At 44.5% G+C, this 22951-nt stretch overlaps 1 long non-coding RNA gene across 1 annotated transcript in view; it reads left to right on the top strand.

Annotated features, from left to right (window-relative positions):
- The window catches only part of LOC143840706 (uncharacterized), a 65128-nt gene extending 48830 nt beyond the window's left edge, over positions 1 to 16298 (top strand). The window contains exons 2-3 of the long non-coding RNA XR_013232334.1: positions 14166 to 14255; positions 16223 to 16298. This is a non-coding gene — a long non-coding RNA (uncharacterized LOC143840706). The remainder of the gene's footprint in view (positions 1 to 14165; positions 14256 to 16222) is intronic.
- Positions 16299 to 22951: the final 6653 nt, after the last annotated feature.

Here is a 22951-nt window from a genome sequence, read left to right as displayed (position 1 = left end):
GACGATTGGATACAACAGAGGAGCCAAGCACAGGTGGAGCCTCTTTCTTTTCTTGAAGGTTGGGGGAGAGGATTGGAGACAGCAGAGGAGGGAGAACAAAAACCCAAGAGGCAAATTTCTACCAACAGAAGTTAGGGATTCTGGGAGCTTCTGCTAAGAGAAATTAGGGGCTTCCCCTTTAAGAACTTGCAGAACCCTTGTCCATCATCTTCGGGACCTCTTTAAGGACTGGAGATGTCCTGGAGGACTGGAAGAGAGCAAACGTTATTCCGATCTTCAAAAAAGGGAGGAAGGATGACCCGGGAAACTACAAACCAGTGAGTCTGACCTCTGTTGTGGGGAAGATAATGGAGCAGATATGAAAGGGAACAATCTGCAAACATCTGGAGGACAATTTGGTGATCCAAGGAAGTCAGCATGGATTTGTCTCCAACAGGTCCTGTCAGACCAACCTGGTTTCCTTTTTTGACCAAGTGACAGTTTTGCTGGATCGTGAAAATTCGGTTGATGTTGTTTACTTGGATTTTAGTAAAGCTTTTGATAAGGTTCCCCATGATGTTCTGATGGATAAATTGAAGGACTGCAATCTAGATTTTCAGATAGTTAGGTGGATAGGGAATTGGTTAGAGAACCACACTCAAAGAGTTGTTGTTAATGGTGTTTCATCAGACTGGAGGGAGGTGAGTTGTGGGGTACCTCAGGGCTCGTTCGGTCCGGTACTTTTTAACATATTTATTAATGATCTAGATGAGGGGGTGGAGGGACTACTCATCGAGTTTGCAGATGACACCAAATTGGGAGGACTGGCAAATACTCCAGAATATAGAAACAGAGTTCAACGAGATCTGAACACAATGAAAAAATGGGCAAATGAAAACAAGTTGCAATTTAATAAAGATAATTGTAAAGTTCTGCATCTTGGTCAGAAAAATGAAAAGCATACCTACTGGATGGGGGATACGCTTCTAGGTAACACTGTGTGTGAACGAGACCTTGGGGTACTTGTGGATTGTAAACTAAACATGAGCAGGCAGTGTGATGCAGCGGTAAAAAAGGCAAATACCATTTTGGGCTGTATCAACAGAGGCATCACATCAAAACACAAGATGTCATAGTCCCATTGTATACAGCACTGGTCAGGCCACACCTGGAGTACTGTGTGCAGTTCTGGAGGCCTCACTTCAAGAAGGACGTAGATAAAATTGAAAGGGTACAGAGGAGAGCGACGAGGATGATCTGGGGCCAAGGGGCCAAGCCCTATGAAGATAGGTTGAGGGACTTGGGATTGTTCAGACTGGAGAAAAAGAGGTTGAGAGGGGACATGATAGCCCTCTTTAAGTATTTGAAATTAGTAATAGCTGGTGATACCTCCCCTCTCCTCAAAGCATATATTAAATTTCAGGGTATGGCAGCATCCCCAAGCAAACCATGACCAGTCTCATGCCTACTGACCTTTTAATAATAAGAGCAGCAGTTTGGGGGATCCCACATTTTTAGTACCTGAAGGCGTCTCAAAGCAGCTTATAATCTCCTACCTTCCTCTCCCTACAACAGACCCCCTATGAGGTAGGTGAGGCTGAGAGAGCTCTGAGAGAACTGTGACTGAACCAAGATCACCCAGCTGTCTGCATGTGGAGAAGCAGAGAATCAAACTAAGTTCTTTAGATTAAAGGTCACCGCTCTTAACCATGATACCAATCCTTTGCTTCACAGACTTGAAATATCAGATGTCTGTAATGTTCTCATTTGTTTCATTTATATCACCCATTGCTAATTGTTTAGCGGTTTCAATGTATTTATCCATTTTGGATGCAAATGCTAAATGTTGCAGCCCCACATTTACAAATATTTCCAAATGTATTTTGAAACAATGCATTTAAAATATTAATAATTGTTGCAATGAAGTTTTGATATAATTTTGCATAATTTTAATTGTGATATAACTTTAAATCTGCCTAAGAAAAAGATTTTGTCAAGTATATTGAATGTATTACCTTTTTTATTGAATCACAAGTCACATTATAACTGTAACTAGTAAATAAGCCCGCTGCAAGCTGAATGCAGCGGGCGCTAGCGGGGCTGGGGACGCGCGCTGGGGCCGGGGCGGCTCAGGCTTGGGTGCGGGGTCCGGTGGCGTGGCCTACCTGGTTGTGTCCGAGAGGTTTTGCGGGCCGTTGGGTCATCGGCGAGGTGCTCGGGGGCGGCGCTGGAGGGTGCGAGGCAGTTTGGGAGGCCGGGCGGGGTGGACAGCAGCGGGGCAGGGTCCAGGGCCGCAGGCGCGGCAGCGGGCGGTGGCCTGTCAGCGTCGAGGCACTTGGGGGCAGCGCTGGAGGGTGGTAGGACACGCACGGCGGCGGGGCAGGGCCCAGGGCCGCAGGTGCGGCAGCGGGTGTCAGCCGGCGCATTGGGTGGCATTGCGGGGCAGTCCTGGCATGTGGTGCGAGGGCCCTGGTTGGGGGAGGCAGCCTCAGGGGCACGGCAGTGGGCGGTCGGAGGGCGCACCGCGAGAAAGCGGCCGTCCGGGCCGCATGGCAGGGAGGTAATGGCGGCGGTAGGTAGGTCAGGAGGAAGGGGGGCGGTCAGGAGGAACGTTAGTTAATCCGTCAGCAAGGGACCAATCACGAGCCACGCTGTGTGCGGCTCGCGATTGGTCCCTTGCCACCGGACTGACACTCGAAGGGCCCAATTGAGCCCTCCAAGTGTCAGTCCTGGGGAAGGTGCCTATGGGCACCCTTCTTCATCACGGACAGGGCCCACCTTCAGAGCCCTTAACCGATTATTTAATCCGCTCCACTAGGAGTGGGTTAAAGATGACCAGACAGTGGAAGCTTTCCAAATACATTTAATACTGTCATTCTTGATTTCTAAGCCTTTCTCTCTTTCTTTGTTGCATATTCTCAAAAAGGACACCAATTTTATGCACTAAGACTTACCCTTCTGGAGAGTCCCAAATATTCTTTAATTCTACTTCATATACTTTAAAAATCAATGTTGACAGCGATTCATATCTGATCTTTCATGGCCATTTTTTCAAAGTTATGTTCTATAGCTTTCTTCTGAGTTGATTCTTTTTAATCCATGACTTCCCCCTATCAATGCTTCCTTTTTACCTGTGAGAATGTGATTTTTAGATTAAATGTAATGATGCAGAAATGAGTTTTCAATGCTTAAAAAGGATACTTTCTATGACTCGGAAGACTTGATTCTATGCGCAGAAATAAGTCCTACTGCATTCCTAACCATACTTGATTTGAAATGTCCCACAAATTCACATGACAGTCTAAGAACCCAAAAACACATTACATGTGACACATGCCAGACTGTCAGTGTCTGACCCCACTCTCAGTCACACATTAATACAAGGACTAAACTTTTAAAAGCTTCCTGTGCTGCTCCAAAAGCTGTAAAGGGGAAGGAGGGTTGTCAGGCTTCCCTCTCACACTGGATTCACTAAGAAAACAGTGCAGCAGGGAAGCCTGAATTCCCTTTTCCTTTTACAGCATTTGGAGCCCCATGCAGCAACACAGATGCTTTAGAACACTAATCCTCATGTGAACCTGTGATTTGACTTGTGTCAACTTATGACCTGACTTATGTCACACATAGTACAACACATTTTGTCCCAAGTCAGCATGGTTAGAACCGAGCTATTAAACACACTTTCAAAATTTAATTTAGTTCTCTACACAGCAGGCAGCAGAGAGTAGTACTAAATGAATAGTTCCCTCAACAGAGAGAAGTAAACCATGAGGTTCCTCAGGGATTAGTGTTGGGGCTGGTGATATAATTTCATAATTGATCCAGAACTGGGGGGTGAGTAGTATAGTGGCCAAGTTTCCATATGGCACAAAATTATTCAGGGTGGTGAAAACCAAAGCTAACTGTAAAACCTCCAGGCATGGCTCCCCAAATTGGGTGGAGTGACAAAGTGGCAAATACAATTCAATATAGGTAACTGTGAGATGATGCATGCTGGAACAAAATAATCTTAACTTTCAGCATGTGCTCCCCAGTTGGGCGGCGGGCATATTTTAGCCCGCCCGCGGAGACTCATGGATCCAATTGGATTCCGGAATGCTCTGCGGGACCCGATGCCTCCTGGCGACTCACTAGCGGCCTTGGTGGCGGACTGGCAGTCACGCCTATCGGCTGCTATAGATGAGATCGCCCCTAAACGTCCTCTCTGCCCTCGACTCAAACGGGCTCCCTGGTATACCAGGGAGCTCTGTGAGAGGAAAAGGGAAGTGAGACGACTGGAGCGAGTGTGGCGGAAGACTCGCAACGAAGCTACGAGAACATCTCATTGCACGCTTATGAGGGCGTATGAGATGGCGGTGAAAGGGGCAAAACGGGAGTATTTTGCCGCGGAAATCACGTCCGCAAGCTCTCACCCGGCCCAACTATTTAGGACAGTTAGATCTCTTACCGCCCTTGAGGGGCGCCAAAATAGTAGTAAATTGGAACTAGGCTGCGAGTCCTTAGCGAGCCATTTTACGGACAAAGTCTCGTTACTCCGCCGCGCTCTTCCCGCCACAGTTAATACAGTAAATGAACTGGAGACCCATTGGCCGCCTTTGGAGGTGACATTCGATGGCTTCAGATGGCTCTCTTTACCCGAAGTGGACAAGTTGCTAGGTTCGGTTAGGGCGACCACTTGCCCACTTGATCCCTGTCCATCCTGGCTCCTCAAGGGAGGTGGCCAGAGGATAGGAGGCCAGCTCAGGGATATCATCAATCTCTCCCTGGATACCGGGGAGTTCCCTGGGCAGCTGAAGGGGGCAGTGGTTCACCCTCTCCTGAAAAGATCCACGCTGGACCCTCTGGACCCAGACAGCTACCGCCCGGTGTCGCATTTGGCATTCCTGGGCAAGGTAGTTGAAAGGGCCGTGGCAGACCAGCTTCTGGTATTCTTGGAAGAAACTTCGGCACTCAATCCATATCAGTCTGGCTTCCGACCTGGCCACGGGGTGGAGACGGTGTTGGTCGCCCTGTTGGATGACCTTCGTCGCCAGCTGGATAGAGGCGGGTTGGCAGTGCTGGTTCTTCTGGACCTGTCGGCCGCTTTTGACACCGTGGACCATGAACTACTGGTCCACCGCCTCGCCGAAACGGGGATACGGGGCACAGCTTTACGCTGGATACGCTCCTTTCTCCAGGACCGGACCCAGAGGGTAGCAGTGGGAGATGAGCTCTCGCGCCCCTACAGACTTCCTTGTGGAGTCCCACAGGGCACGGTCCTCTCTCCCACATTGTTCAACGTCTTTATGCGCCCTCTGGCCCAGCTGGTGCGGAGTTTTGGGCTGCGTTGCCACCAGTACGCTGATGACACCCAGCTCTATCTCCTCATGGATGGCCGCCTGGACTCTCCCCCGGAACCATTTGCCAGATGTTTGGAAGCGGTGACAGAATGGTTCGAGCAGAGTTGCCTGAAACTCAACCCCTCCAAGACGGAGGCCCTGTGGTTGGGACGTAGGGGGCGGGAACAGGAAGCGCGCTTACCCACCCTGGGAGGGACGCACCTTACCATCGCGTCCCAGGCCAGGAATTTGGGTGTGATCATTGATGCCTCCCTGACCTTGGAGGCGCAGGTCAAAAGAGTAGCGGACCAGGCATTTTTCTAGCTTCGCCAGGCCTGACTACTAGCGCCCTACCTGTCCCCCGAACACCTAGCCACAGTGATCCATGCAACGGTCACCTCCAGAATAGATTTCTGTAACTCGCTCTACGCGGGCCTTCCCTTGTCCTTGGTCCGGAAACTCCAGCTAGTGCAAAATGCAGCTGCCAGGGTCCTCACTGGTACACCTTGGAGGGCCCACATTCAGCCAGTGCTGATGCAGCTGCACTGGTTGGCAATTGCTGCCCGGATCCGGTTTAAGGTTTTGATTTTAACCTTCAAGGCTTTACGTGAGTTGGGACCCACATACCTGAGGGACCGTCTATCGCCCTATGCCCCCCGCAGAGCCTTACGTTCTGCGGGAGAAAATCTGCTGGTCGTTGCCGGCCCCAGGGAAGCACGCCTGGCCTCGACCAGGGCCAGGGCCTTTTCGGTCCTGGCCCCTACCTGGTGGAATGAGCTCCCGGGAGAGCTGCGGGCCCTGCAAGATCTTCCATCATTCCGCAGGGCCTGCAAGACGGAGCTCTTCCGCCAGGTTTACGGTTGAGGCCGAGGCTAACATCTATGCCCCCCCGGGGACCCGGGACCTGGGATTGAGATTGGGGATTAGTACCATCAATATCCCCTCTCCACCTGCTTGTAGTAGGAGGGGGAGGTTGATTAGCCTATCTTGCCAGGTTAGCTTGCTAACCGATAATGTTATATTGTAATTGTTGTTGAGGGATTTTAATGGATTTTATTGGGGTTTTTAAAATGTTGTAACCCGCCACGAGCCGTAAGGGAGTGGCGGGCAATAAATCGAAAGATAATAATAATAATAATAATAATAATAATAATAATAATAATAATAATAATAATAATAATAATAATAATAATAATAATAATAATAATAATAATAATAATAATAATAATAATGGGCTCTGAACTTGCTGATCCCAAGAGGGAATGAGACCTTGAAGTGGCGGTAGATAGCACAGCAAAAATGTCAACATGATGTACCATAGAATTGAAAAAGGCAAACTCTAAGATGGGGAGTACTAGGAAATGGATTGAAAATATGACAACCAATAATATCATGTCCTTATATAAGTCTACGGTGCAGTCCCATTTGGAATATTGTGTATGTTTCTGTTCACTGAATCTCAAAAAGGACATTGCAGAGTTGGAAAAAGTACAGAAGAACGGTTAAATTGTTGGAGCACCTTTCCTATGAGGAAAGGTTGAAAGGTTTAAGACTTCTCAGTTTAGGCAAAACTAAGGGAGAGACATGACAGAAGTTAATAAAATTATGTACAAGATAGAGATAGTGGGAAAAGGAAACTTCAAAAAATACTACTCTAGGGCATCCAATAAAGTTTAATGGACAAGGGAATACCTTTTTTGGTTTTTTATAATTTTATTTTACAAAATTTATATCCTTCCTTTTTTATTTCACTAGGGCCACCAAGACAGCTAACAAATTGAAATATATACAGTAAAATCACATTTTAAAGCACTAAAACAAACCAACTCCCCACATCATTAAAACAGGAACAGAGATAAAACACATAAATATAAAAGCAATAATGAAAACATTGGGTAGGAAGGTAGGATCACTAAGGGAATACCAAACAGGAAAAAACAATCCACTTGCAGACAATATCAACAAAAGACAAATCCTTGGGAGAAAATTCCACAGTTTGGTGCCATGTTGCAAAAGTCTCCTTATGGGTTGTCACCTGTCTACTCTTGAAGGTGAAGACACCCAAAGAAGGATCTCCAAAGATGACCATACTGGTTGTGTATAAGGAAGTAGGAGAGAGCAATGATATTAGGACTGGTCAGTGGTAAAAGGAAATCAGGCTGACAAAGAACACAGTGGTTAGATACAATCAAAATAGACACTGGCCAGAGCATCATACAGTTAATAAAAGCAGTGCAAGATCAGAAGACATGGAGGGGGCTGAGCCATAGGATCGCCAAGAGTCAGACACAACTGAAGGGCTAACACCATCATCAAACACAACTAGGCCATGCACCACAGTGGCCAGATAACTGAGGCTGACCAGGGGGTTGAACTAGATAGCCTATATGGCACCCCCCAGCTCTATGATTCTATGAATTTCTGCTCAGGAAATGCTGTGGCTGGTTAACCAGTTGAAACTGCTAAAAGCCATTCCAGAATACAGCTTGCGCCTGCTTAACCAACAATATTCCTGGGTCCAAAAGCACCCTAACCTACGAGCCTCTTCCTTCAAGGGGAAAGCTACTCCAGACAGCTTGGTGACAACTTTTACTACTGAGTCAAGCCTCCTGCTCAACAGTAGCAGCTCCATCTTGTTGGAATCAGGCTTGCTTGTGACCCACAATCACTCAGAAACTTTCTCCAGACAGTTATACTAGAAGAGATCTAACGTTGCCTTGGATCATTGTTTGTTTTTTCTCCACCTGGGATAGAAGAATATAACCCATTCAAAGGACATGCTTCTGATTCTATGTCTAGAGAGCAACTGTGGGCCAAAATCACAGATTTTGGTACTTAATTCAACAATTATACTACAATCCCACTGCTCACGTTCATTGTGGCCTTGAGGGCAACTAACATTTCTTTGTTCAAGGACATTCCTTTGTTCAGGGTAGTGAAGCAGGGATGCCTGTTGGCTCCTTTTCTATTTAGTCTGTGTATTAATTACCCTGCAAGGGCCATCACAGTGGTGAATTCCCGTGCCCCTTCTCTAGTTTACCATGTTCTCCTTCTACCTATATCTGCAGTGGGTATGCATAGATTGCTAAAGGCATTTCAGAACTATTGTATTAGAGAGGACTTGGTGATAAAATGTGAATTATCTAAAGTTATGGTGTTTCTGAGAGCTTCTTGGCCCAAGCAAGTCCCCTGGAAGTTGAGTAATCAGCCAATTGATCAAGTGTCCCAGTTTCATTATCTAGCTGTTATTTTTCAAGCTCCTTTCTCATGGAAAGCTCATAAAGAATGTGCTCTGCTTTCAGTGGCCAGCTCCTCAGTGGCAGTTTGTCACTTTTACCCCCTCTGCTGTGGGTCAGTATGTCCCTGCAGTAATTCATGTCTTTATGGCTAAAGTGCTGTCTCAGCTTTTATATGGTGTAGCCATTTGGATTACTGGAGTAGGTAGTTCTAGAGATCAATCTTTTGAGGATTTCTTTCTTCAGAAAATCAATAGAGTTCCTCATTGTTTTCCCTCTGTGGTTCTCTGATTGGAACTGGGCTTGAGATCAGTTGAATGCCAAGTTTGGAAGGTGACATTTCCTATTTATTTGAAGGTCATATTTTATAAAGATATTAGTAATTTTCTTTCTCTTTCACAGTCAGATTATTTGTGTTTCACATCAGTGGTCCAATCTTGAATCCAAACTTTCCTTTGAGGGCTATCCTCTTCATTCGGCCTGTTGCCTGACAAGTTGCTTGACAGAGAGTCCCCTGTGGTCACCAGTAGACTTCTGGCATGGATAGTGTGCACAACCAGAAAATGATTATCACAAGAGGTAGATCTAATTGCTAAATGTAACCTTTCAATGTAACTCTTCAGCTCAAACACTTTAGCAATTCCGCCACAAACTATGTTTAACAGGATGACTTTTTAAATAAACATAAAGTTTTAAAACATTTTACCATACATGCAGATTATCTTCACTCATACAATGAAGATTCTTGTCCTGAGATGACAGCTGCTGCCAAAGCAACTCTTTAAAAAACTGCAATGCCAAATAGTGGCAAAGACTAACCTGCAGCCACCATTGATGAAGCGGAGGAGCCGGGCAATGAAGAGGATGCTCTGCAGGAGGGATGCCAGAGTCATACAGGATGGGCATGGTGCTGGCATGTCCTGGCAGGGATGTGAGGTGAGGAGGCATGGGCTCAAAGTGCCTTAAAAGGTGCCACGTGCGGGGAGCCCAGCCTCACCCACCAGAATGATGCCAGAACAGCTTCCCCACCCCCCACCCTGGTATCTGGGATTTATATTTGTTGGATTGGGATGGCCACTGTTACCGATCTTTGAATTACATTTTGTCACAGCTGGTGGTTCTGGGTGGGATGGAGACTGTTTTGGGGGGAATCCGGTCTGCGCATAAGATGCCCCAGGTATGGGACCTCCTTATGAGGCAGCAGGTCTGTGAGCTGGGCCAACCCAGCAGGTGAGGCATGGCACTTGCTGTGCAAGGTAGCTTGGGATGGGACCAAGGGAGGTCTACACCTCCCCTTGGTACCCTAGGGTTTACTATGCTGGGTGGCTTGGGATGGGTCACAGGGAAGTCTGCACTTCCTCTTGGCACCCCAGGTAGAACACTTCCCTATGATGGGAATCCAGTGGCAAGGGGTCCACATTCTCAATCGGAGAACCAGGTGTTTGCACCCGCTGGCAAGTGCCCTCTCCCTCTCCCCCCCCCCAGGCCCCGGTCCTCCCTCCCCTAGGCTTGAGCGATTCTGCCGTGGAAGCAGCCGATTGATCCCGGTGCCCGCACCTCCCCCCCCCCCGCGGCCCAGTACCAAGGGCCGTGGCCCGAGAATTGGGGAACACTGGACTCTAGACCATGCAATGGTCACCTCTAGGCTGCATTTATGAAACTCACTCTATGCAGCCCTACCCTTGACCCAGAAATTCCAGCTCATGCAGAATGCAGCTGCTAGGGTCCTTGCTGGTACACCTTGGAGGGCCCATAACCAGCCTGTGCTGAGGCAGCTACATTGGTTGCCTGTGCTGGCCCAGATCAGGTTCAAGGTTTTGCTGCTAACCTTTAAGGTCATTTGCAACTTGGGCCCTGCCTAACTGAGGGACCACTTGTCTCCTTATCCCCCTCCCCCCCGCAGGGCACTTCGCTCTGCATGTGTTAACCTACTGGAGGTCCCTGGACTCAAAAAAGCCAGACATATCTTAGATATTTGAAATTCTATTTTAGATTATTATAAAAAGTGCATCACACATTACCTATGCATGCAAAACATTTTATTACATGACAGTTCAATGGTCTCACTGGTTTTTAATATCTTATCAGATTTATGTTCTTCTGCATTTCTTTTTTTAATATTGCATGCATCTTTGGAGACAAAGTAACTGTAGAAATACTAGGGGAAAATAAAATAGGTTTCTAAAGCAACTAATGTGTCTTTTTCACTTAAGAACTATATTTTAAAATGTTTTTGCATGAAATAAAGTATTTTGGGTAAGAAGGACAGAACAGTTGGTATTCACACACTCTGTGATCTTACAGCAAGTCCTTCTTATCATCAAAGCGAAAACACAATTTACATCTTAGCACCTCTAGCAATATTCATACAGAGATAAAACAAAAACAGATGGCACCGGAAACCGAAGGCATGAAACCTTGCTTGGAAAAATGGGAAGGGTCATTTTTAGGAGCAAGGACAAACAAGTGCTTGAAAGATATCATGGGATTCTAGTCAAGCTGAGCATGGCATGAGCCAGTGCAAATATGACACTAGTGATTTCCCTCTTTTACAATGGTGGCAACAAAACTACACATGTAGCATATATCCTGGGACAGAATGGGAAGATAATAATTTGCATTAGCTAATGATATCCTGGTGTTTTGCAACCAGCTGCAAGTCATCTGCAAATAGCTCAGGTGCTTACTCCCTCCCTGCTTCTCCTCTTTGTATTTTAAAGGGATTTTCAATTATTTTTCCTTGTGTTGCAGAGCACACAAAAGCATATCATTTTTGCGGCATCTGCTCTTTCCATTCCCTCTATGTGTTGCCAAGAGTTGGCCTGTGGGGATTAACATCTGCTCTTGGTACCATGCAAAGACACCTGCAGAGGGTATTTTGGTCTGTTATCCGTCCAGCAAATCTGTCATTTAATAACAGCTTCAGTAGAAGGTCAGTGAGCTCTGTTTGAACAGTATCATTGACTTTCTAAAACTGGAAAGCAGTACAACGCCCCCCCCCCAAAAAAAAACCCTGCAAGACACTGTCATCAAAAGGCTCCTGAAAATAAATGGACAATGACTTAAAGAATACGTATAAATGGCAGAATGTTGTATTGAAAAATAAAACATAAGCGGTGAAAGGGGGAAAATTACATTCCAACATATAAAATGATTCACTCACAATCCACTGGGTAGCAAGTATAGATTTCTGCTCCGTTTGAGTCCTTCATCAAACAGTCACTGTCAATATGCCCCATACTGGAAGCTGATGCTCAGTTCCCAAGACTTAAGAACATAAGTACAGCCAGCTGGATCAAACTACTGGTCCATTTAATTCAGCATACTGTTTCACCCAGCAGCCAATCAATTGCCTGCCCTAGCTACTGCCTCAGAAGTTTGCTGAATCTGTATATGGACACTCTCTTTAGTTGCTATGGATAGTAGCCATTTATTTAATGTCTCTTCTATGATATGAATTAATCTCACTCACTTTTAAAGCTCTCTATGCTTGTGGGCTCTGAAGCTCTGACCACAAGGCTGAGAGTTCAATCTCAGTAGGCGGCTCAAGACTGACTCAGCATTCCATCCTTCCAAGATCAGTAAAATGAGTACCCAGCTTGCTAGGGGGTAAACGGTAATTACTGGGGAAGGGAATGGCAAACCACCCTGTACTGCCAAGAAAACGCTAGAGGGCGTCACCCCAAGGGTCAGACATGATTCGGTGCTTGCACAGGGGAAACCTTTACCGTTACCTTTATGCTTGTGGGCATCACTACCTCCTGTGGAAGTGAATTCCACCATTTAATTGTACCATTTAATTAAAGAATTTATTTTGTTTGTCCTGAAACAGTTTCCCAACAATTGTTTTGGGTGCCTAAGTTCTACTGTTATGGTGTTACTAGGGACAAAGCCCGTTGTATCCAAGAATACAACGGGCACTAGAGCTTGGCAGTGGGAAGAGGAAGGGGAAAAGTTGTCCAGTCTGTAAGGGCATGGGGTTGAATGTTGATGCCTACCGCACAGGGTTGTTGTGCAGATGAAACAGGAGACAAAAAAAAAACAGTTTCATCTGCAGAATAACGCTGTGCAGCGGCCTCAAACCTGCAGAGAGTTGCAAAGAAGAAAGACACATGGCTTGGCTGTGTCAACCCCCCGGCCAGAGCAGTATTTTAAGTGAAAAGGGGCTTTTCTGTGGCCTCCCTGTCAGCCAACTGTTTGGCAGAAGGGGAAAGTCCCCTCCCCTCAAAAGGAAGGCCCTCAGTCTCCCCTGCATTGCTCTTGGAAAGGCCTCCTTCCCTCAGGCAGGACCTGTCAGAGGCTCCTTCGCAGCAGGCCTGAAGGGGGGGAGGGGGAGCACTCACCAGCCTCTTGCCAGCTCTGTCAGGATTCTGAGGCAATTTACAGTTGGACATGACAGTTAGGACAGCTTTGGGGTGAAAAGGGCTGGCACAGCCTCTGTTCTCACCCCCCTTGGCAGCCCTACTGACCTCCTCTCCCTTTGGTGGTCAGGAGCAGACTGGTAGCCATTTCTCCAGCTTGCCCCTGGCTGGCTGGCCTTCCAATTGGCCCCTCCGCTTGTCAGTCCAGAGCCATGGGACCAATTGCTGCCCTTCCTCATCATGGACTGAGCCCACCCCAACACCCCTTATTGTTTTATTAAGAGGGAAAAGATGGGTCGGAGGGGGGGTGAGATTCTATTTTCCAACTGCTCCATACCATGCATAATTTTATAAACCTCTACCATGTTTCCCCTTCACTGTTTTATTTTAGACTGTAAAATCACAGCTTCTCAAGCCTAGAAAAGCCTAGATTGCTTTGCTTTGTTCTTTTTTTTCCAGCTTTACAATACTTTTTAAAAAATATGGTGAACAGAACTGAACACAGTATTATATGAGTCAAAAACATTTATAAACAAAACACCAGTCTCAGTACTGATCCTTTTGGGATCCCACTATATTGAGAAAATTGTCCATTTATTCCTGCTCTCAAGGTTCAGCTTGTTAGCCTTCATCCAGTCTAAAACTGCCTTCAGGAATGTGCTCATGGTTTTCACAGCCTCCCTAAGATCTGTTGGAAGCATAAGCTAGAGTTGAGTATTATCCACACTGATGGATAGCTGAAATTTCTGTATGACATCTCCTAATAGATTATTGTAGGTGTTAAAAAGCATAAGTCACAAGATGGAACCTTGTGAGAATCCATAAGTTAGAAACCAAGGAGCAAGCAGCATTACTGTAGCACCACATTCTGAAACCTACCTTTGAGGTAGGATGCAAACAAATGCCTCTCAATCCCAACCAAGAAAGCCATTCCAGAAGGATAACATGGTTGATTATATCAAAAACTACCAAGAGGACCAGGAGAAATAACAGGGTTATATTCCACCAGTCCATCTTCAAGAGTGTTTCAGTCCCATGACCAAATTGGAATGGATTCAAACAACACATGTCATTCAGGAATTTCTGAAGCTCAGCCACCACTTGTTCTACCACACTGCTCCAGAATGATATATTTCAGACTGCATAGTAGTTATTTAACTCTCCAGAGTAGGTTTATTTAGGACTGGATGTATCACTGCCCACTTCTAGACAGAGGTGACTGCTCTCTCTCTCTCTCTCTCTCTCTCTCTCTCTCTCTCTCTCTCTCTCAGGGAAGTATTTAATGTCTCCAAGACCCAGTCTGCCACCCCTCCTCAGAAGATTTAAGCAACCATAAGGGACAAGAAACATCCAACTCAGTGGTAAGTTTCAGACTTCCAAGAATCCTATCCATATCCTCAGACTGAACAAATTTAAAGGTATCTCACATAAATGGAAATGTTGGCATAATGGGAATATCCAGTTCTGTCCCTTCTAGTCCAAGTTGGAGTGGATGTGACAATCACAACATGTTGAGTAAAACAATCTCCACCTGGATACACTGTGGATACATTGGTGCCTGAGTAATATTGTTTCTTCAGTGCCTTTAAAGTAGGTTTAAAACGAGCTAAAATATTTAAAGGCCAGGTATTTTCCTCATTCCAAAGATCAATCAGAGCATTGACAGGAATGCTGATGATATCAACAGGATAAATCCCTTAATACCATTTCAAAGCTGGTTGGATCGATCAAGCTACAGGGGCAAATAATTGTAATTGACCCCACCCTCACCCTTAAGGAGTTTTGGTATCCCTGCACATATAAACCCCAGCAAGAGGGCCTATTCTCCACACAATAGATAATACACTTTCAATGCACTTTAGCAGTGGATTTTCTTGTTCTGCACAGGAAAATCCAGTTGCCAAAACACATTGAAAGTGCATTATCCTATGTGTGCAGAACAGGCCGAGGACTGTCTTCAATCCCCCCGCCTTCAGACCACCTTCTTCCTGCCCAGAACAGAACACCAGATCAAGAGTTTGACTTGTATAGTGTGCATTATTACCAGAGACAGGCCCATGGTTGTCTTTGAAACCATAAAATCCCAAGCATCTTCTGACTAGATGGCCTTGGCATAGATGTTGTAATCTCAAAGACAACCAACCTAGATGTCCTCATCACTACATCTAAGGAATATATCCACAAGTTCAGGCAGATAGGCAGTTGAGCAATGGGATGAGTAGTATACCAACAGAATCCTGATCCTGTCACATGCTCCTAGCATGAAATACACACTTTCAAAACTGGTAGGATCATGGACATGGCTTTGAATCCGGATGATAGAATCATGACAGACTACAGAAACACCCCCTCCCATCCTGCAAGGATTTAGTGATACATCATGAGTACTCTGGGATATAGGTAGAATCCTGTGCAGCAGTGAAGACACTGAACTGATTAAAGAGTACCAAAGGTTTTATTCAGGAACGAACAAACTGATAGGAAATATAAGACATAAGCCTAACTGTCTTACAAGCTAAGAAAGAGAGTTCTGGACCAGGGGTAGTCAACCTGTGGTCCTCCAGATGTTCATGGACTACAATTCCATGCAAACACTGGCAGGGGCTCATGGGAATTAGACTATTCTAAAAGAAAATCCTAAGAAGATCATTCCGCAGACATATAGTGAGAAGCCCCTTTAGAAAGAAGGTACTTACCCTATAGTATTTTCTAATTACAGCCTGCTGACCCCTACAGGATCTTCTATCATCTTCTTTATACAGAAGACATTGCTATATTCCAACATGGGAGGCATGGTTAGCTCCTCTCCCCTCCCTCAACAGGGTGTTGGTAGTACATGCCAGGTCCCTTGTCCAGAATGGCATCTGTTCTGCCTGTGATTAACCTAACATTTAAAAGCAAACAATTATAATCCAGCATAGTGTTGATATGGACACCTAAATAATTCTAAATCACTAGCTAGCAGGATATTAGTTATGCATTTCAAACCACAGACTTGATGCAACAGTGTATGATACCTTTAATCTCATTTCCTTACTTTTACTGTTTGTTTCCTTGTAGACATTCACAGTAACATGAAAGTTCTATTAAAATTCACCATCAAATTTAGAAACCATTTGGTGGGTTTCATATTATCTGGTCCCATTTTTCTAGAGGAGTAAGTCCATATAACCAGACTAATATGTCAGACCTTGAAAGTAAACCCTGAGCATCCCATAGTTTTTCCTGCCAAGTAAGTTTTTAAAGTTCATGACCCAAGTACAAAAAGCAAATGCATTAATGTCTCCCTTGAAGTTGTCTTTTATTATGTGTACTTCCATTGCTACAGGTCTCATCTGTGCGCACAGCTTCAAGATGCTTTTAGATGGTCCAGAATACAAAGGAGAAAAGAGTCAGAGGTCACATTTGTCAGCTTTATTGTTGTCTGTCAATTTGAAATTTATACATCTTGTCCAGGTACTTCTCTGAGTTTTTCTGTAATGAGCTCATATTCTGCATTATCTTTTATTGTTTTATATACATTTTGTACCTGTTTGCAACAAAAGTCTTATTAATTGCTGCAGTTTGTTGAATATCATCCCTTTTGAACTCAATAAAGTAACCTGGAGTCCAAACATTGGTGTAAAACATCCTTGGCCACAGCTCTCACCTGTGCATCCAACAGGAAGCCTAGGTCCAGCGGCCCCCCAAGAATACAGCCCGATCTAGAACAGGAGACTGTGCATGCTACAAATCACAAACTGAGCTGCGTTTTCCTGCTTTGTGCCCATTCCTAAATAAGTTTCAGCTTATTAGAACTCATTCATCCCCAAACTGCCTACAGGTACATCTTCACAGTTTCCAAGGCCTCTCTATGTAATAGAATGTAGAAGACAGATTATCAGCTGATGCAGTCCCAGTGTCGCAGTTTTGCAGTGTTGACCAGATCATTTACACTCTGTTTTCTATAGTGTTAATACTAGTAATGAAATCCTGGACTCTATCAATCCACTATAGGAGTCCCTTACACAAATAGGGTGTCACCAAATATATTTCTTTCCACACTTCAGCAAATGCTGGCTTAAAAAATCAAGGTATAAGATTTCACATGTGTATAAATTTCTTCAGATACAACAAAATGGAAATTACGATTTGATGATTGATAGATATAGTGTGACTTACATATTAGTAGACAACTTAATGAAGATGTTTAAAAGAATCAAGGACCAAACAGGAATAACAAGCTTAGTTTACATATCTTCAATTTGTTTGGATTTACTTCTGGAGGAAAACACAGTGAAGGCAAAACATGTCAGAATTGAAGACTGATGGGCAGTTGTTTCTTTAACTGTGGAATGCTGAGAGTAATCAACTGAGGCCCTGCCATTACACTCCATCCATCTCGAGCATGGAGGTGACCTTACAGCATCTTCTTCTCTGAAGAGGGGCAATTTTCCTGAAAGTCCCAATCTAGCTAAGTATTATTGGTCTCTAAGATACTCCTGAATTTGAATCTAACTGTTTTACTGTACACCAACACAATGACCCTCTAAAAACTAGCTAAACATGTATCTTTATCACCCTAATATCAAAAGCCAGGAGCAGGTCCAGCAGAAAAAGACATTCATAGCCGTAACCACATTAATGTCACATGAGATGCAATTGGGTCATGACAAATCTGGTTAGCCAGTCAGGAGAGGGAATCAGACTGCTTAATTCATAGCTATGGATGAGAAATGGCAAACATTTCCTTTATGCAAGCCTCAGTGTCAGTTGGTGATGATTGCAAATATCTTGTGTTTACAGTGACTGGCTTGTGTGTAGTGAAGGTGGTATGTATATGGTGACATCATCAGACAAGGAACACAGCATTTGTTATCCTTAAATCCACTCCCCTCCCCCCCCTCCCCTGAATCTTGTCTCTTGGCGTATCTAATCTCAGTGCTTTTAGCTGACTTTTACAAAAGACTACTAATTTTATGTAAGAGATAGGAAGCTGGCAAAGCACTGCTGTGTGTCAGGGGCTGTGCTGGGGAGGAGTACCAAAGGGTTTGGGGTATGTGTGTGTGTTTTCTTTAACCAAATAGCAGAGGTTGTTTAGGATTGAAAGCAATGAACAGAATGAGGCATGTTAGGGAAAATGGATTATGTATACAATGAAAACAATGTTTACTGCAGTATATGAGGATGAACTTAAAAAAATAATGCATTACAAGAAAACCTAATGTGCAAAGCTTCCTTTCTGTGGCTGCTGCCTGGCTGTCAATCTACTACCCTGGCTTCTCTCAGGCTTGTATATAGGAGGTTTTGTACAAGTTTTCCTAATCAGCCATTACTAACCTTGGGCAGGATAACACACTGCAGGTGTCTATTAAAGGCATAAATCTCCATATACAAAGGAGGAGAAACATAGCTACTACCAGCAAGTAGATTGGAAACATGAATTAAGCACAAAAGAGGTTTGAATCACTCCTTGAAACAGTCTCCTGCATTTCTACAACAGGGGAAGGCAGCAGCTTTCCTCCCACCAAATTCCTCGAGACCTCTGCCAGTGGGATCCAGGCTTTGTCTCTGCTTGTTTGGGTACCTGTTTTCCTTTCAATATTTGGCAGCAGCAAATTTGTTCACTAGTGCACCTGCACTGAATGGCAGGCTGACATTTTGTTTGCTATAAGCTTTAATTCTCTCAGATTCAGTAGTTGAGGGGGAGTGTTGTTAATAACCAAGAGGGATACTTGGGGCTTTGGAAGAGTAGGGTAGCATCCTTGGGGAGCAAAATCATAATTAGCTGTGTTTTAATTTGTGTGTGTAAAATGCCAACAAGTCACAATTGACTTATGGAGACCTCAACAGGGGGCTTACAGAAATTAGTGAAAAACATCTAATAGGGGTGGTTTTTTTTTACAGCAAATAAAAAGGGTGCCTATTCTTAAGAACCTAAGTATTTGTGTGCTGTAGTTCCAGGTTCATGTAGGCAGAGCAGGATGGTACACATGTGCCAGTTTTACATAGTGGCACATACTAGAATCTGGCATCACTGTTAGAGATCTTTATCAGGCTTGGGTTTCTCAGTCACACAGAAGGGGCAGGCTTGGTGGTTAATCAATGACTATATCAAAATGCAGTGGTGTATATGGCGTGGCTTGATGTCATAAGCCCTATGTTTTTCTGTGTAATAAGTGGATGTTCCCAATAGCATGACACTTCAAAATGCACACATAAAAAGAGGTGGAATGGCAAATAAGCCTCTTCTAAAAGACTGCCAGTGCACCTCTCATCCAATGAAGAAGATGATGTTAATATGGTTACAGCCTTCCAAAGAAGGCTCCCCCAATACTCCATTGTTTCCAAAGGAGGGGATAACCCAGAAAAAAAGAAAAGCAAGGGCAATAGAAGCCCTACCAAACAGAATCAAAGCCTCAGAGAATCTTTGCAATGGAAACTGAAGGTTTGCCAAGCCCAACAGACCCAGTATAATGTACTAGTGCCCAGCAGAACCCAGTGCCATTATGACAATGCCAGCACAACTAGACTGATGTCTATTGCAGAATCACACTTCAAGCAAGACGGCATTGCAAGCCCAATGGAACCCAGTGCCAATGCAGGAGTGCTAGCTCAACCACAATCCAAATAGTTGAGGCATTTTTGCAAGTGCATCAGAACCTACACAATGTATAGAGTGCCCAACAGAACCCAGTACCACTGACACTGCAAGTGTTCCTCTCTGATATCAGGCACAAATCAGCACCCCAATGATGGCAGGTATCATTTGCTGGAATCGATTCCACATGAACAGAGCAACCACCCAGGCCTGTGCAAGGAGCCCCTGACTTATGGAATGGCCTGCCTGAGGAGGCCAGGAAGGGTTTTATTTTCATGGATTTCTATATACTACACAAAGCTGAATTATTCAAGAGGGGTTTCTATCCGGGTTATAGGGTTTCACTATGCTATCTATTTACTTATTATATTTCTATGACTGCCCCTCTTGGCACAGCTGTCTCAGGGCAGTTTACAATACAAATGGTTCACAAAGTTATATGGCTAAAAATATTAGGGACTGTGATATGTTATATGTAACTTTTAATTGGGGTTTTTATGGGGATTTTATTGTGTTTTAACTATTTATGTTGTAAACCGCCCTGAGACCTATTGGGAGAAGGGCGGTCTAAAAATTAAATAATAATAATAATAATAATAATAATAATAATAATTGTATACGCTACCTTCTCTACCATCTCTGGGCCATCCTGACATAGAGCTCAGGCAGATAACAATCTGGCTTCCACCCACAGCCTCACCTCACAATGTCCGGACTCTCACCCCCAAAGACAATTCAGTGTGGGAATGCCACCATAGGACCATCCTCAGATGTCACCAAGGCACTAGGTCCAGTACTGACCACAACAGCAGATTCCCAACCCCAAGAAGGAGGGGGACTTCACCAACATCATGCCCCATCTCTGCAGACAGGGTGGTCGTCGAATGGACTTGACACCATGACACCCATGGACTTGACACCATAGACCCCATGTTCATCCAGGAGGAGGTGGAGCTGAGGGGAGGGGAAGAGGACTATTGTTGTTTTCAGCCAGCTACTAAATTAAGTGTTGGAAGACAAGATGACTGATGTATTTTATTCTACAGATTTCAGACAGGGCTATGATAGAGTTTAAAGAGATAGATGGGCTAGGGCTCTAACATCCTGTTGTCTCTCATTCTTGTTGCTATTCCCTTTGACCTGTAGACTGGCACTTTCAGGGAATATTCCATCCTTCCTGCTTCTTTTATTGCCCGTCTCTCACCCACACAGCAGAATCCATCTTTGGCGATTTGAGGATAGGCATGGATTCCTGCATCTCTCTGCATTCTAGTTAGTTAGACTGGATTAGGACTCTCTCTCTCCTTTTCTTTATAGAATGTAGTTCCAATTAGAGATGGGCATGAGCTAGCCCATTGCTCTATGCGAACCCACAAAATGTAGTAGTTCGTGGGTCATGATCTGGGACTCATATGGCCCTGAACCCAATGACTGTGCACAATCACATATGGGTCTTACCACTCTGTGCATATTCATGGGCTTTTCGGCAGGTGAAGTTTCTTCCTTCAGTGCATGCATGTGAGCATGTGAAGCACACAAAAATCTCTCTTCTGGCATAGATAGTGTTTGGGAGGGTTGTATTTTGGTTTTCGTGGCTACTCCAATGATTACCCATTTAGCTTGATGGGCATCCTTGAAAGCCAAGAGTACAGCTCCCTTTGGTTTCAATGGGAATGCCTTAGAATAGATACTCCTTGGGGCCGCTTGAGAGATCATGGTGTTCTTTTGCCCTTGGTGGGAGTGGGTAAAAGAGAGAGGGAGACATGTGTAGCCATTTTGGAGGGAGAGAATGTTGTGAGATAGGTGGAGGGTTTAGAGAGAAGGAGCTGCTTCAGTGTTGCCTGTGTGTCTTCAGCTGTTCATTACTAGTTGGCATTCTTTCCTCCCCCCCTCTCGCCCGGGGCTGATTGCTGTCAATTGGAGCCACGTTGAGTGCAGGCAGACATCTTTTATTTTTTATCTTTGAAGAGACATATATTCCTCTTTCCCCATGGGGGGGAGGTGTTTCCTGGAAATATTTTCTGGGTTAACTCTCCTAACTTTCTTTCTGGAAGTGGAGTAAAGGATCACAAATAAATCTTGATTTCTATTTTATTTTTCTACAAAGTCCTTTTGTGACACATTTTATTTTGACTTTTCCCTTTACTTGAGGTGTATGTGAGTGGAGTGGTCCATTCTCTGTGTTTGGGGCTGGCTTTTCTTGCACAGCCAAATGGGCATAAACACTTTCAGCAATATATTGTTATACTGTGGAGCCATCTTTTATAAATATTAGGATCAGGTGAAGCCACTACCAGCGTTGATCTTTATTTATTCTGTAAGGGGATTTTATACCACCTCTCTAGGAAGAGGATTGTTTACCCCACAAACAGCTCCCACCAACTTAGTCTATACAGGTTTATGTAGAAATAAGTCTCACTAAGCACAATGGTATGGCACAGGGCTGCCGTTTATGCATGTGCATGGGCCAAGCTTATCACAGAATGATCTTCTGTACTGTTGCACCACACACATTCTGGCCTCAAACTTAATGCTGGTTCTTGCTAATAAGATTATAAACCTGGCCATCCTCCCACAACCCTTTTGCTTTTTGAAAAATTGTTGCGCCAGAAAAGACTTCATTTTTTCCCTCCTCAGCCAGGTGTGTGTAGGGGTGTCTTAGAGCACAGGTGAACAGCCAGCTTTTGCACTGGGCACAATAAAAACCACCAGACCTCGAACCATAGAGTTCTGACCCTGACAGAACCCACTGAGGACTTCAGCCCTTATCAATCTTAGTTAAAAGGCTCCAGCAGTCCTATCTAACCACATGCCTCCCAAATTATACAGTCTGCATTCTTACAACTATATTTGAAATATTCAGGCACCGAGTCAGCTGCCAAGTTCTCTTCCTCTGCTTGTGATCAGTGCTGATCTTCTCACTGTAACTTAGCTGCCTGAACTACTTTCACTTAGTCTGCTTCACACTACACTGTCATGTCATCACAATCATTTTCTAATATTAACACAAGCTAGGGTTGCTAGGCTGTCAGAAAAGGATGATTTTATCTACCTATCTGTTCAATCTATGTGCAGAAAATATCATCAGGAAAGCTGGATTACATTTATATGAAGGTGGAGTGAAAATTGGTGGAAGGAATATTAATTTGAGAAATGCAGAAGACACTATATTACTGGCAGAAAACAGTGAAGACTTGAAATGACTACTGCTGAAGGTTAAAGCAGAAAGTGCTCATACAGGATTACAGCTGAACATGAGGAAGACAATCAAACAATCATGTCAACTGAGGAACTATGCAATTTGAAGACTGATGGTGTAGAAACTGACACTTTTCAAGATTTTCTGTTCCTTGACTCTTTCATCAACCACAACAGAGACTGAATAAAAAAATCAGAAGGAACTTGAGACTAGGCTTGTGCACCAAGGGCCCATTCAGCTTTGGTGCCCATTAAAGTCAATGGCACCACTGACTATAA

This window comes from Paroedura picta, chromosome 6, assembly GCF_049243985.1.
Source record: "Paroedura picta isolate Pp20150507F chromosome 6, Ppicta_v3.0, whole genome shotgun sequence".
Taxonomy (NCBI): Eukaryota; Metazoa; Chordata; class Lepidosauria; order Squamata; family Gekkonidae; genus Paroedura; species Paroedura picta.
This window is presented reverse-complemented; position numbering and strand designations above follow the sequence as displayed.